This window comes from Echinops telfairi, unplaced genomic scaffold (genome assembly GCF_000313985.2).
Source record: "Echinops telfairi isolate 266 unplaced genomic scaffold, ASM31398v2 ScPeMD7_655;HRSCAF=1070, whole genome shotgun sequence".
Classification (NCBI taxonomy): Eukaryota; Metazoa; Chordata; class Mammalia; order Afrosoricida; family Tenrecidae; genus Echinops; species Echinops telfairi.
The window spans coordinates 8,255,272-8,262,794 of record NW_022104553.1 but is presented as its reverse complement, the minus strand read 5'-3'; positions in this window follow the sequence as shown (position 1 = coordinate 8,262,794).

The window sequence follows — 7,523 nt, the reverse complement described above, 5'->3', positions numbered from 1 at the left end:
CCATCTCTTAGCCGCCTTCAGTATCTGGGGACCATTAGTGACTGTTGGTCTCTGCGCTTTTCCCTATTTTAGCTATTTTCTATAAAACCCAAACTGAACTCACTGCCATGCAGTCAATTCTGACTCAACGACTCTTCAGAACCGCCCCTGTGAGACTCTGGGACGTAACTCCTTAGGGGCACAGCAAGCCTTGCCTTTCCCTCTCAGCGCCTCTGGTGGTTTTGAACTGCTGACCTCTAGCTAGGTTAGCAGTTCAATGTGTAACCCCTGGACATTCGGGGTCTGATTCATTTCACTCCGCATGATATTTCCAAGGTTCATTCACATCACAGAGCGTGTCAGGACTTCCGTTTTCCTCATGGCTGAATAACAGCTCATCCTGTGTATCTGTGATAGACTTTACAAGTTTAAAAACACCCCCCAAAAACCCCAACCTTCTTTTTTCCCCCGGTCCAGGAAAGCACCATCCTTTCTCTGGTTCTATCCAGATGGCAGGACCTGCTCGTAGACTTTATTAGGAAGAAGACAACGGTATGGTCCACCTCTCTTTTCTCTTTCCCCCCACTGGCCTTTCTGGCTTCCCTCACCTGACACTTCCCTATATTGTCTCTCACGCTTCACCTATATGGCTCTTTGTCCTTACTGAGCTGTCCAACGTCCTGCGTACACGTGTCTCCCGGAGCCTTCTGTTCCTATGAAACCCATTCCCCCTGGTAGCATCACGATGAGTCGGCGTGGGTTCGGCAGTTGAGTTTCGTTTGGTTTTGTCTTCTGGGCATCTTCAAATACTTGCTTCTTCTGGTCGGTGCTTCCAGTTTCTTCACCAGCACCGGAATCAGGTGCAGCGTTTCTTCTGTGACCATCCAGTGTTCACATGCATGTGTTGTGAGTTGAGTCAAATCGGTTCCACCTCATGGTGACTCCACTTCCAGGAGAAGACAGAATTGCCCACGCCTGTGCCATCCTCATCAGTGGGTCTCCATCAGTGCCTCGTTGCCACCACCATGCATTCCCAGGGCCTTTCGACCCAGAGGCTTCCTCGTCCAGCGCCATGTTGGGAAATCGCCTATTGTGATCGGTAGGGTTGTCAGTGGTGAATTTTCCAAAGCAGATTGCCAGACCTTTTTGAATTTGTTTTCACTTGGAAATGCCAATGAAACCTGTGGCTGATCGTGCTGGTATTTGAAGTACTGGTGGCAAAACTTTCAGCATCATGGACACATGCAAGCCATCATAGGGTACCAACTTACAGATAGGTATTGGGGAAAGTTATATATGTGCATGTATATTATATATTATCATATAAACACATAATGTATAGGCATAGATACACATAATAATTATGTACATTATATAAGATAAAATATGTGCACATATTCATATATGTATTTATGTAATATATAACATACAATTATATATGTATAATATATAGTATAGTATACAATATGTATATATTATATGTTATATGTGTATTATAGATAACACACTTATATAGCTTGCATATACATATATTCATATAATTTACATATATTTGAGCTATTATAATACATATTAATTTTTTAAAGTAGTAAAATGAACAAATAAATTATTCTTAGAGGAAGTACAACCAGAATGTTACTTAGAAGTAAATGTGGCGAGCCTTCTGCTCATGCATACTGGATTTGTTATCAGGAGAATCCAATTTCTGGTAAAGGACATCATGCTTGGTAAAGCAGAGGGGCAGCAAACTGAAGAAAACCCTAGATGAGATGGATTAACACAGTAGGGCACACAATCTCCTCAACATAACAATTATGAGGATGGCGTAGGTCTGGGTAGCGTTTCGTTCTGTTGTTCTGTTGTACAGAGGCTCCTTATGAGTCAGAGCTAATAAGATGGCATCTATTGACTACAGATAGACTAAATAATCAGTTGTAATTCAACACCTGGACACATCATATTTTGTAACTAAGTATACATTTGTGCATTTTTGTGCTTTGTTATTTACAAAAGTTGTTTTATCCTATACATATTCTTTTGTAAGCATTTTCCACTTAGTTCAATATATAGAAAAGATTTTCCCATGTTGTTAAAAATTCCTTTCAACATTACTTGAACATACTTACAATATGATTATCATACATATTGTTTGATATACCACAATCAGATTAATTATTTTTTTCCTATGGTTTCCATTATTTCTTGTGCTATAAAACTGATATAGCAGACAAACACTAACCCTTTAAATATCCATATAAATCTATGCCACAGTCTTTAGAACTTAAATTTATAAGGGAGAGTTTTTTGTTGTTTAATAATGCTCAATGCTTGAGAACTTATTTGTGCTTTATTCAAAGGAATTCCTTTTTTTTAAATCGTTTTATTAGGGGATCATACAACTCTTATCACAATCCATACATACATCAATTGTGTAAAGCACATTTGTACATTCATTGCCCTCATCATTCTCAAAACATTTGCTCTCCACCTAAGCCCCTGGCATCAGCTCCTCATTTTTCCCCTCCCTCCCTGCTCCCCCCTCCCTCATGAGCCCTTGATAATTTATAAATTATTATTTTGTCATATCTTGCCCTGTCCGACGTCTCCCTTCACCCACTTGTCTGTTGTCCGTCCCCCAGGGAGGAGGGACTTCCTAGTTTGTTATTCAGTTTTCTGTATTTTCATCTTGTGTCTCTGTCTTCGTCACCTTCTACTGCGATGCTAATCAGATGGGGTGAGTAGGGATAGCCAGGCCCGATCTAGTTCTTGGTCTCGGGCTAGTGGAGGCTTTGCTTGTTTGATTCCTCAGTCCTGTGGGCTAATTATTTCCATGAGGACTTGGATTTCCTCCTCTTCTTCTCTAGGAGTGGGGCGAGAGGATGGCTGCTGGCACGTGTTTTCGATGCTATCTATGACTCATCCAGGCAAGGGCTGGTGCACTGGCCTCATGGGCCGAATTATGCCAACTATGGTGGGGAGGCTTCAGTGTGTCGGAGCTATTATTGAGACGGCCTCCAAATTCAAGGGGGGGGGGTAATTCAAGATTTTACTTTGATTCTTGCATACTTGTTTTAATTTTCTTCAGGTTCAACTTGAGCTTGCATCTGAGCCGTTCGTGGTCTAATGAGGGTGAACTTGTCCATCATCTCTCTCCACAGATGTCATTAATTTCCTTCCTGTGTATTTCCTTGTGATGTATGAGGCTGACGTTTTTAAAGAAGCAAAAAATCCCCATGACACTTATAGATGTGTAAGAAAGATATTTATAACAAGAATGAAATTTATATAAAGGAATCAGCTCAGTTCAACTCAAGTCCATAGGCCAGATGCTAGCTGGAAGGCCCTCCAGACTCATGTAGCTGCAGGCTGATCAAGCAGGAGACAAACCAAGAAGTTGGGAGATCACAGGCCAGTGGAGGCTGAGTCACATGAATTCAAGGTCATCAGGAATATGACAGGGAACTGACAGCTGCCAGGGTCAACAGGCCACCTAGGCAACTAGCGCATGGAAGAAGGCAGGAAAGGGACAAGAGTCCCTTCTTCACAGTCTCTTATAAATAGGCCACAATCACAAGGAGATATCATTAGGGTGGGACCTGACTGATAAGTTTAATTCCTTCTGAGAGTTGACAGAAAGACCCAACTATCACAGATGTCCGTATATACAGTTGCAGTTTCAGTTATTAAAAAGACATCTGCAATATGCCTCCGATCTTGCACAATTCTGTCATACATTCTCAAGCCATTTTTTTGCTGCTACCGGTCTCTCTTCTTTGTTTTCCGTTTTTGCATTCCAGTCACGAGTAATTATCAATAAGTGTTGATTGCTTTTGTGATCAGTTTCAGGTTGGAGAGGTTGGTAAATATCTTTTGATCTCTTTCTCATTGGCATTAGTGGTTTGTGCATTAATTTGGAGAATAGTTGTATTCACTGTCCTTCATTACAGGAGTATGGATATAATTCTAAGAAGGCATTCCAGTATAGTAGATCATAGGATTGTCTGATTAAAAATAGTCAAAACCAGTCCATTTCAGGTCACTAATGCCTATGAAAGAATACACAGAATGAGAAATACAACTTTCCTCTAATTCCTAAATGTTTCCTCCCCGCTCCCACTACCATGACTCGAATTCGACCTTGCAAGTCTGGCTAGACCAGAGGAGGTACACTGGTACAGATAGGAACTGAAAATACAGGGAATCCAGGATGGATGAGACCTATAGGACCAGTGGTGTGAGTGGCGAAACAGGGAGGGTAAAGGGAGAATGGGTAGGAAAGAGGGAACTGATTACCAGGAACTATATGTGACCTCCTCCCTGGGGGACAGACAACCGAAAAGTGGGTGAAGGGAGACGTCGGACAGGGCAAGATATGACAAAATACCAATTTATAAATTATCAAGGGCTCATGAGGGAGAGGGGAGCGGGGAGGGAGGGGAAAAGTGAAGACCTAATGTCGGGGGGTTAAGTGGAGAGAAAATGTTTGAGAATGATGTACAAATGTGCTTTACACAATTGATGTGTGTATGGATTGGGATAACAGTTGTATGAGCCCCTAATAAAATGTTTAAAAAAAAAAAAAAAAAGAAAGAATACACAGCGTCTCGGCACCAAAGAGAACCAGTCAGCATTTAACCATTTCAGGAGGTAGCATATGATCAAGAACCAGTGGTGCTAAAGGAAGAAGTTCAAGCTGCACTGAAAGCATTAGCCCAAAGCAAAGCTCCAAGAAAGAGTGGAATACCAATTAGAATGTTTTCACAAGCTCATGAAGTGCGGGAAACACTCATCTATACCAGGAGATTTGGAAGACAGCTATTTGGCCAAAGGACTGGAAGAGATCAATATTTGTACACATTCCAAGGAGAAGTGACCCAACAGAATGCTCCAATATAGAACAACATCACTGATACCACATTCAATTAAAATCTTGCTGAAGACACCCAACGATGGTTGCAGCAGTGCATTGACAGGGTGCTGCCAGAGGTCAGGCTGGTTGCAGAAGGGGATGTGGAACTAGGGATCTCATCGCTGATGTCAGATGGACCTTGGCTCAAAGCAGAAAATACCAGAAAGATGTTTACTTGTGTTTTATTGACTATGCAAAGGCATTCAACTGTGTGGATCATAATAAACGATGTACAGTCTTGAGAAGAATGGGGATTCTAGAACACTTCACTGTGCTTGGGCATAACTTGTACATGGATCCAGAGGCAGTCGTGTGAACTGAGCAAGAGAACACTGCAGGGTTTAGAATTAGGAAAGGTGTGTGACAGGCTTGTGTCCTCTCACCATGCTTACTCAATCTACATGCCTGTGATATGTCGATGACACAACTTTGCTTGGTGAAAAGGTGGAGGACTTGAAGCACTTGCTGATGCAAATCCAGAATTGCATCCTTCAGGATCTATTATAGCTCAATGTAAAGAAAACAAAAAATCCTCACCGCTGGACCAATAGGTAACATTACAGTAAATGGAGAAAAGATAGACATTGTCAAGGATATAGTTTCGCTTTGATCCACAATCAGTACGCAAGGAAACAACAGTCAAGAAATCAAATAATGCATTGCATTGGGTAAATCTGCTGTACAAGTATGGATTGTGATGAGAATTGTACAAGCCCCCAATAAAATGATTAAAAACAGACAAACAAATAGTACAGTTGAGGTTCAAATTCACCCAGAGGTACCTCAAAAGAAAGGCCTAGTATTCTACTTCTTAAAAATCAGGCACTGACTCAAGTAGAAAGAAAATGTTGTGCTTGACACAATGGATGGATGTATGGATTGTGATAAGAGTTGATGAGCCCCCAGTAAAGTGATTTAAAAAACAACAACAAAACAACACAAACAAACAAAAAAGTGTTGAGAAGCAAGCGCAGGAGCAGTGAATGATTAGTATGATCCTGCTAGCCAAAGCCTCTAACTCTCACCAAAAGACCTTTCCCTGCATAGATCTGGTAAGAAGGTGCGGGAAATACTGATACGGTTCACCTGAGAGTCATTGTGAACAAGCTTTCCTGGAGTGCCATCCTGCTGCATGTAAGATAAGCAGCCCTCTGAGAAGCAGGAGCAGGGATCTCATTGCTAGCAAGAGCCAGGAGTGAACCCGAGATCCCTGTGTAGTGAACCTCCTGGATCCAGAAGACAGCTGTAACAGGAGCAGCAGCAGAACCAGGAGCCAGAATATGGAACAGAGCCATGCCTTTTACAATTCATGGAGCAAGTAAGGCTGAGTGCTTTTGTGTAGGGGGCTAACTTGTCGAGGAGGGGTGCCTCTGGACACTTAGTTGGCTTAGTTGGAGAAAGTTGGACGTGCTGAGCCATGGAAGTTGAGCTGGGTGCCTTCAGGTTGAGGCTTGCTGGAGTGGGGTGCCTCTGAGCATGTAATTTAGGTGGCTGGCTGGGTTTGCTGACCCATATACCTTGAGTTGAGTACTTTCAGGTTGAGGCTTACAGTGGAGAGATATGCCCCTGGAGGCATTTATTAGCAGATCTGACAGAACTTTGTAACATGTCCTGATAAACAACTCAACCCTAAGCATTTCTCACTGACATCACATCTCGTTCATTTCCTCAATGAACCTTTTAATCATGAATATTGTCTGCAAGTTCTATGTAGCCATCCTAGTGGATATTAGAACACACAGAAGTAAAATAGAGAATCTTCATTATGACAACGTAGCAAGGATGTTGCTTTGAGGACTAAGGTGTGCCTGACCCAAGTCGTGATATTTGCAATCTCCCCCTCTGTACGTGAACATTGGACATTGAATACAGAAGACTGAAGAAGAACCGATGCATTTGAAGTATGGTGTCGGGGAAGACTATAGAAAATATGATGGACTGCAAAAGGAGCAAACAAATTGATCTTGGAAGAAGTATAGCAAGAAGGCTCTGTAGAGGCAAGGGTGGCGAGACGTCATCTCATGTGTTTTGAACATATTGTTAGGGAAGACCAGTCCCCAGAGAAGGCCACAATGCTAGGTACAGTCAAGGGGCAGCGGAAGAGAGGAAGGGTTTCTACCAGACGGTTGACGCTGTGGCTGCAACACTGGGCACAAAGAGTAGAGCAACGGCGAGGGTGGGGCAGAACCAAGCGCTCTTTCCTTCTACTGTACTCAGGGCTGCTATGAGCGGGAATCCATCGAAGGTGCCTGACAACAGCAATACCTAGGATATTGATTTTACTGTGTTCCATCTTACCTTTGTCAGCTTACTATTTTCCTAGATTCATCCGGCACACATTCCAGGCTCTGACTGATTACTCATAGATCTTTTTCACTGTTTTTTCCCCATTTGGAGTTGTGCCGCATCATCAAAGGAAGGTTCTGAGCATTTTGTTCTGTCCGTGCGATAAAGGCCAACTCTACATGAGGAGTTAGCTCTTCCTCAGCAATGTTTGAGGGCCTCGAAACCTGGAGCCCCTTCACCTGGAACTATGTCAGACTACGTTCTGTCACGATGCGTAAGGTTCTAAATTGGTTGAGTTTTTCATAAATCCATATTGCCAGCCCTTTTTTTTTTTTTTTTTAAACATTTT